The sequence below is a fragment of the Herpailurus yagouaroundi genome, unplaced genomic scaffold, assembly GCF_014898765.1.
Source record: "Herpailurus yagouaroundi ecotype Mexico unplaced genomic scaffold, PumYag 162, whole genome shotgun sequence".
NCBI lineage: Eukaryota > Metazoa > Chordata > Mammalia > Carnivora > Felidae > Herpailurus > Herpailurus yagouaroundi.
Window position 1 is genome coordinate 53061098 of NW_024412403.1, and position 8262 is coordinate 53069359.

Genomic DNA, 8262 nt, shown 5'->3' on the forward strand with positions numbered 1-8262 from the left:
AAGTAAACCTTAATAAAATAAATTCAAAAAATCCACAAGTTCAAAATGATATTTAAAATAAATTAGTCACTTTTGATGATGGTAGATAACTACTTCATTACTTAGAAAGTGGTAAATAAAGGGAAAAAAACAAGCATTTAGCCTGTCTCTCTCATAAAAAAAAAAAAAAAAAAAACCAAATACTCAATTTAACAAAATACTTGACTGCTAATCTCAAGACAGAGGGAAACCAAACATTTTGTGTCTCCAGATGAAAGATACAACACCACATCAAAGTGTTTTTACCCAAAGCAACAAGTCTGAATCAGATCAAGATATATAAAATCTGGTTTTCAACAAACAAATTGCAAGAACAAAACTTAGTAGGAGAGGTAAACTACAGATCAGAAGATACTAAGAAGACATATAAAAATACATGCAATGCGTTCACTTTATTTAGATACTGATTTAAACAAAAAGTTGTAACCAAGCTTTTATACAATTGGGAAAATTTGAACACAGACTGGGTAATACTAATAGGGTATTTCTCATTTTTTTTTTTCGGTATGATAATATTGTGGTATGTTTAAAAGGGAAATCTTTACTTTTTTAGCAATATATGCTTATGTGTTTACAGATAAAAATATATAATATCTATTTTTTTTTCAAAACAGTGCTATTTTGAGTTATAAGAGTAAGTAGTGATGCAGCAAGGTCACAGTCAAGAACAAGATCAAGTTAACATACCACTTGTAAGATGCATTTACCCATCCCCAAAGGGGACAAATGCTGGTAATGTTTTGTAAATTTTCTTCTCAAAATATATCCTATGAAGAAATGATTGAAATGAAATTTAGGGGGCACCTGGGTGGCTCAGTTAAGAGTCTAACTTTAGCTCAGGTCATGATTCTGTGGTTTATGAGTTCAAGCCCTGCTTTGAACTTATGAGTTCTTATGAGTCCTTATGAGTCTGCGCTGACAGAGCCCCTCTCTGCTCCTGCTCTCTCTCTCTCTTTCTCTCCTTCTCCCTCAAAAACAAATAAACATTAAAAATTTTTAAAAAGAAATGTAGGATTGTTTTTCATTCAGTATATTAAAAATCAATGGTATAAACCAAAGAGAATTTTTGATGCATTATATCTCATTCAATTAACAATTCAAACTAAGTAAAATTTTGTCTCTCTTATTCCATTGTTCCTGCCTTTTTTATTCACTTTTTCTTTTTTCTTTTTTTTTTGTTTTGCATTTACTCTCTAGGTTTATATTTTATCCTCTACTCTTTTATCATATTATTTACTTTTCTGTTCCCCACTTCTTTCTTTATCAGATAAACTTACCTATAAGGCAACTCCATTGTGGAAGTGCTTTATGAATGTCTAAGGTGAGCACAAACTTCAAAAAGTTGGAAATGTTAGCTGTAAAATTCCAGTGTAACCGATCTTGCTGTATAGTTTTTCTATAGTTATCTACTGATGTATGTATAAAGATTTAATCACAACGGTAACACCAGAGTTCTCACATGGTCCAACTGTTAAATAACTCAGCATAATAAATTTAGCTGTTTTCACATGAACCACTGATGCGCAAAAATAATTTCCTGCTAATCAGTAATAATGACTATATACCCAGTGAGTCACCGTTACACTTTAAGAAGAAGACTGTGCTAATGCGTGAATAATTATTGACCTGATTAAGTGTCCAATCTTGCTCTTGGAAAAAAAAAAAGTGCACATCATTTAACAATTCAGCTCTATATTGTCTGTGCGATAAAAGCAGGAGGTAATTTGGATAACTAATGCACCAGCTCAATTCCTTGAGGCAGTTCCCAAAAGTAGATGATTTCCATCTCCCTTAAACATTTCAGGAACTTACATTTTTCTCTGCCTTGTGTCCTTAATATGCTGTCAACTATTTTCTAATTTTTTTCCCTTAGAGGCAAAGGGAAAAAAGAATTAGAGAAAATGAAGTAGATGATAGGGTTTTATCTATCTCTCAGTTAAGAGGGCTTGGGGTTCAGAGAAAGAGCTATTACTAGTTAGCACACAGAACATTCCTCTGCAAGGCCACTTTTTAATGCTGTTAGAAAAGCAGGCGTCTTTGGGGAATGAGAAATGCACATGATTCCATATATTTAGCAAAGACCAAGTCAGCGTGGGATGAAGAGCTAAGAGCTACTATTTGTCAGGTGACAGTTGTCTTTGATCAAATGCTTACTTGCGCTCGTTTTCCCATTAAATACAAAGATTATCTCACATTAAGTACAAAGAGAGCAGTTTTGCTGTCCAGAAATGTCTTGACATTGTAAATCAGGTCAGCGGCGTAAAGCAGAAAAGGAGAGTGCAAGCTGGAAAGGATACAGTGCTCCTTCATTTATGAATGAGTGTGATGAGATCATGAATGCTACATTATTCACAGCTGGATAAATATACTAGGTCAGAAAAACTTTCTGGAAAATTAAAATCAGGAATAGTCTGAATCCTGGGGCTTTTGGTTGGCTCCATCGGTTAAGCATCCAACTCTTGATTTCAGCTCAGGTCATGACCGTTCATGGGTTCAAGCCCTGTGCGTGGCTCTGCATTGACAGCACTGAGCAGTTTGGGATTCTCTCTCTCTCTCTCTCTCTCTCTCTTTCTTTGCCCTTCACCTGCTCACACGTGTGCACACTCTCACTTCCTCTCTCTCTCTCTCTCTCTCTCTCTCTCTCTCTCTCACACACACAAAAATAAATACATAACCTTAAAAAATATAGTTTGAATCGTGCAGCAAATCTGTTGAGACACCACCATAAGAAGACTCACTATATACCACTATTTAAACATTTTTGCTCTACTGAGAGAAGAGGAATTAGTCCACAATCAAGTTAAGGGAATTGGACAGCAAAGCAATGTTTTTTTCTTCAAAAGAGGCATTTGTTACCCACAATGATACTGTTCATCACCCAAACTACATCAGAGCTAAACAAGATATAAAGTATCCCTGCAACTGTCATTTCAAAACAATTTCAGTGATCCTGATGAGTGATCCAAGGGCCTTTGAAGAATAACTGAAAACAGATTGCAACTCTGAGAAGGGCAGAATATTTTCACTGAATGCAGCATTTGGGCATAATAAAAAATAAAGAACAGAAAACCTTGAGCCGTCTCTTTTTTGGAGATGTTATTCTTGTATCAGTTTTTCCCACTTCCAACCATTTACTTTAATTTTAAGGAAAATGTGAAGCTACCTCAGAGGCACGTTGAAACAACAGAGTAATATTGAGTTTTGGTCTCATGAGGCAAGTATATCTATAAGTCTGCCCCTCAATATTAACTCCAGGCTTTAACCATTGAACCTTTCAACTTCTTATTTACTGAATGGTATTCTCTCGTCTCGTGCCATAAAAATATGGATTCCCCACTGTACTACACTAACGAGTCACTGAGAAGGATGCACCCACTTCAGACTATAAATAATACCTCTATATTATATCACCAAATAATAATTGTTCTTCATTCTCATGACTTTAGGTCATTAATAAAATGAGTATGTAATGATCATTATGCTCTATTTAGAAAGGTAAAGCAGTATATAATACACTTTAGAATGACTTCTATCCCAAATGGCTAAAATATAAAGCTGTAATGAATAAGGATAATTTGTGTTATCAAGAAAATTTACTGGCCAGAAACCATTTACATTCCATTATACTGTATAAAGTGCTGCTATAGCAGCATAATAATATTTATCAAAATGTTTATTTCAATATAGATTTTTCCAACTCTAAAGAGACTCAATATGGTATTTCTTTCTCTGAAATAGACTTATCCATATTTGACTGGATTTACATCAGGCAGAAGGATTCAGAAAGGTGCAGACAAAATGTTAGATGAAAATTGTGTGATGTTTATGCCCACAGAGATAAAGTTTATGTTTCTCTTGGATGTATTCAGCATGGCAGAATGGGTATTGTTTTTGAGTTGTGCAGATTCTAGCAGTTTTCCCCTACCTTGATTCTGAATTCCTCTCTTCAGGGATTTCACGTCAAGAGACCCGACATAGGTATCCTGCTCTCTTGCCCAGTTAAGCCTCTTGATTCACTATCCTTCATCTCATCTCTGAAATAAAAATCTATTCTCCTTACTGGCATTGCATTAACATTTTTATTTCTTTGAATTTGAGTCACTGACTTGATGAGATTTGCCCCCATGATGCTGCAGAGAAATAAGGGGGTTCTTTGTATCTCTCTTTCTGAAGGCCAGAGTAACTATGAGACTTCACTGCAATTACACTTTTGCAGGGGCTAGCCATGTTGAGTATATGGTCCAGAGCAGGGAAGGGGGGAAGTATGTTTGTGAAAAAAACCCTTCGATTGCATTTATGATTGTCTAGAGTGGGGTATCTGCTTGTCATCATAGGTCAAGATCTTTATAAGAAATTGAACACTTTGCTCTACCTACTTCCGGAAAAAAGTTTTGTGAAATTGAAAATCAAAGAAATAGTGACACTTACAATATGCTTTAGGGGCCCCTGGGTGGCTCTGTCAGTTAAGCATCTGTCTTGATTTTTGCTCAGGTCATGATCTCAGTTCATCAGATCAGGTCCCACGTCCTGCTCTGAGCTGACAGCGTGAGCCTAATAGGAATTCTTTCTCTCTCTCTCTCTCTCTCTCTCTCTCTGTCCCTCCCCCACTCATGCTCACATGCTCTCTCTCTCTCAAAACAAATAAATAAACATTTAAAAATATATGTTTTAAAAAACTCACTAGAAAAACTGAATTGTTTAAATGAAAGGGAGAAAAATAAAAATATCATACCAGAAAACCTAAGCTCAAGAAAATCCTACAGTGGAATGAGAACATCCCTGTCTACCAAAAGAAAGAAAAGGAAACAACCAGTTGTTGCATAATTCTGATCGTCAAACTTTAGAAAGTTTATCAAATTGTTGGGAGAGACTAAGTTTCCTTATGTAGGAGATGTGAAAGGAAACAGTAGTTGACTAATTTATTCTCTGTACCAACGCAGTTTGTTTTATTTTGTTTTTTGAAAATCTGTAACTGGGACAGAGGGAAATATGAGAGGGTGTGTTTCTCAAATGTATACTGCTGACTAAGAGATGTCTGACTTTTTGCTTTAATCTATACGACAATATTTCCTTAATATGAAGTATTGCTGAATATCTCTTTGGCTTCTGTAGTATTCTCCAGACTGTGTGTATATTTCTCCATAAAAAGCAAAATTAGCACAAAGATACAAATTAATGAGAATAAGTTCACTGATATAATAGCGAAAATTTTCTCTTTTTCTGTCACAGGCTTTTGCCTTTGGTCATTGCGATTGGCACATCCAATTCTACAAGAAGGAAAAAGGAGATAAAAGTTAGGTTTATAACTTCAATGAGGCTCTCTTCAAAGATTTAGTGGGAAGAAGATTAGAAACATAGGCCTGGTTGAGCTTTACCATACACCATAGATTTCTATTTTCCATTTTTTTCATAGCTTCCTACTATCCAATTCATCAAATATTTATGGAATACCCACACATGATTGGCTCAGACAGTGTTAGGAGATAAGGGACTGAAAAGAAATTCGTAGAATGGTTTCTTCCCTAGATAACCTTAAATTCTTGTTAGAGAAATAACACAGGGTGCTCTGGTGGCTCAATTGGTTAGGCATCTGACTCTTGATTTCGTCTCAGGTCATGATCTCATGGTTCATGAGATCAAGCCCTGAGTCAGGTTCCTTGCTGGCAGTGCAGAGCCTGCTTGGGATTCTTATGCTTCCTCTCTCTCTCTCTGCCCCTCCCCAGCCCTCACGCTCTCTTCCTGTCTCTCTCTCAAAATAAATAAATAACATTTTTAAAAAAAGAAAAGAAAGAACACATAGAGATTTTTTTTTTTTTTTACATAGGTAACTTTTAGACATCAAATGATCAAGGTCATCAGTGAAAAATACAAAAAGAAAAAATGAGATTAGAAAAGAATGGTCTATAGAAGACTTATAACTTGGACCAGACCTTTAAATAAAATTGGTAATCTAGGCCAGGGAAGCAACTTCAGCCAAAACAAGAAGAAAAAATAAGTCTGAGACTATTGTTGGAGATAGAGACCTGTATATAAGAGAACTGGAGAGCTGACAACATGAGATAAACATGGATGATGACAATTAACAGTAAATAGAAGACTAATGATATACAGTGAGCAAAGAATGTAGTCTACATGTGTCCTGAGTTTCGTAAAATTACATACTTTATAGTTAAATGACATCATGTAAATTTTTACATTATAAACTGAGACGTTGTTTTGTTTCCACATCTATGAGAGTCTGAGGAAATTGCAGAGGTAAATTTTATTTCCTCTCCACACTAACTGGCAGAGTGAGTCAGAAACCCTGGCAAGCTCTGAGGGCAAGACATGTTTTACTTTTGCTTGAAAACATTAGCAGCTATTAAAATAATTCTCTTCATTTCATCTGTTATACAATAGACAGGAAACGCATGGAAGAAAAACACACATACCCAGGATCCATTAGTCCTTTCACAGCTGGGGAGAAATGAAACCTTGCTTTATCAAAGTAATTGGGTTATTATGTGAGACTAACTTCATTCCAGACCCCCTTTCTTTCTGTGGAGGATATACGTAAGTGATCAGTGTGTCATATTTCCACCTCACTACACTCCTTTTAAGAATATTTCTTTTATACCTCAGTAGATGATACATATGTTTTTCAGCTTAAACTTATTATCATAAGCTTATTAATCATTCAATTATTATGTAAGGGCATGTCAGGTGCTCTTATAAGTACTAGAAATAAATGATAAAATAAAGACTAAGGTCCCAGCCATTGTGGAGCATACATTCCAGTGAAGGAAGACAGCAAAAAATAAGAGAAAAAAAGTAGACATGATGATTTCAGGCTACGGTCAATGCTATAAAGGAAATAAACAAGGTCACATGACAGAGAGTGAAGGGAAAAGGATGAGGCCTTCCCTTGAACAGGGTGGTCGTAGAAGTGATCCCTGAAGAGGTACTCTTGAGTTTAGCTGGAAAGATGTAAGGAAGGAAACAGTAGACAGAAGAGTGCGATGAAGAGCATTCAGGCAAAGAGAACTGTACTTGTGTCAGTCCTGAAGTACCTACAAATAACCCAGTGTGTTAAGGGAACAGAAAGGGGGCAGTGTAGCTTGGCTGCAGGTGGTAAGGGGGAGAAGGTAGAATAAGCTTGGAAGTCGAGGGGGGGACCCCACTGTGGAGAATTTTGTAGGGTTGGGAATTGGGAAGAAAAGAGTGGATCAGGCAAGAAGTTGAGAGGACTGTGGGGGAGAGTCCTCTCACAGGGTTAAAAACAAATCTTCTAAAACATTATTGTCTTGACAAAAAATGTACTCTTTAGTTTGCCAGCTTCTCAAACAGAGAATTTTACTTTCAATTAGCTATTTGAAGCTGTGAGAAGCCAAGGCAAAGTGAATTGAAATTTCACTTTCCCTTTGTCTTGGACGTTTCCCAAGAATGTATATACAAAGGAAATCCAGCAGAAAACTAGAAAACTTCCAAACTACTAGTCAATAAAATTAGACAAGTGTTTATTAACCCCTCACTGTCTATGTCACTATTCCAGGCATACCAGAATTACAAAAGAAGGCAGAAATCATGGCTCCTGCCCTCAGGGAACTTAACCTGGGAAAACCTGCATAAACGCAAACACTAGGGTGTAGCCCTATCACAAATCTCTAAATCAGCAGAAGGGATTGGAGCATAAGTAGTACCCTTCATTTTTTTAAAAGTTGTAGAGGGGCGCCTGGGTGGCGCAGTCGGTTAAGCATCCGACTTCAGCCAGGTCACGATCTCGCGGTCCGTGGGTTCGAGCCCCGCGTCAGGCTCTGGGCTGATGGCTCGGAGCCTGGAGCCTGTTTCCGATTCTGTGTCTCCCTCTCTCTCTGCCCCTCCCCCGTTCATGCTCTGTCTCTCTCTGTCCCAAAAATAAATAAAAAACGTTGAAAAAAAAAATTTAAAAGTTGTAGAATGATATAAAAACCACTGTGAGGTGTACTCATCCAAGGATATTGTATGACGTAGTTGAGGCAAAGCCTGGTTATAAAAGGGGAAGGAAGTGGATTTCTAAACAAGGGATAACATTCACAGAGTTGGAATTGAATACTGGATTTCCAGAGGGAGAGTAAGACTGCAACGGAATGTTTATCTGTAGCTAAGGAGAAAGATTAAGAATAATTAGGCAAGGAAGGAAGATATAACAGAATTTCTGTAAAACCAGACTAAGCTATTTGTATGTCTCCAAGAGTTGGCAGAAAA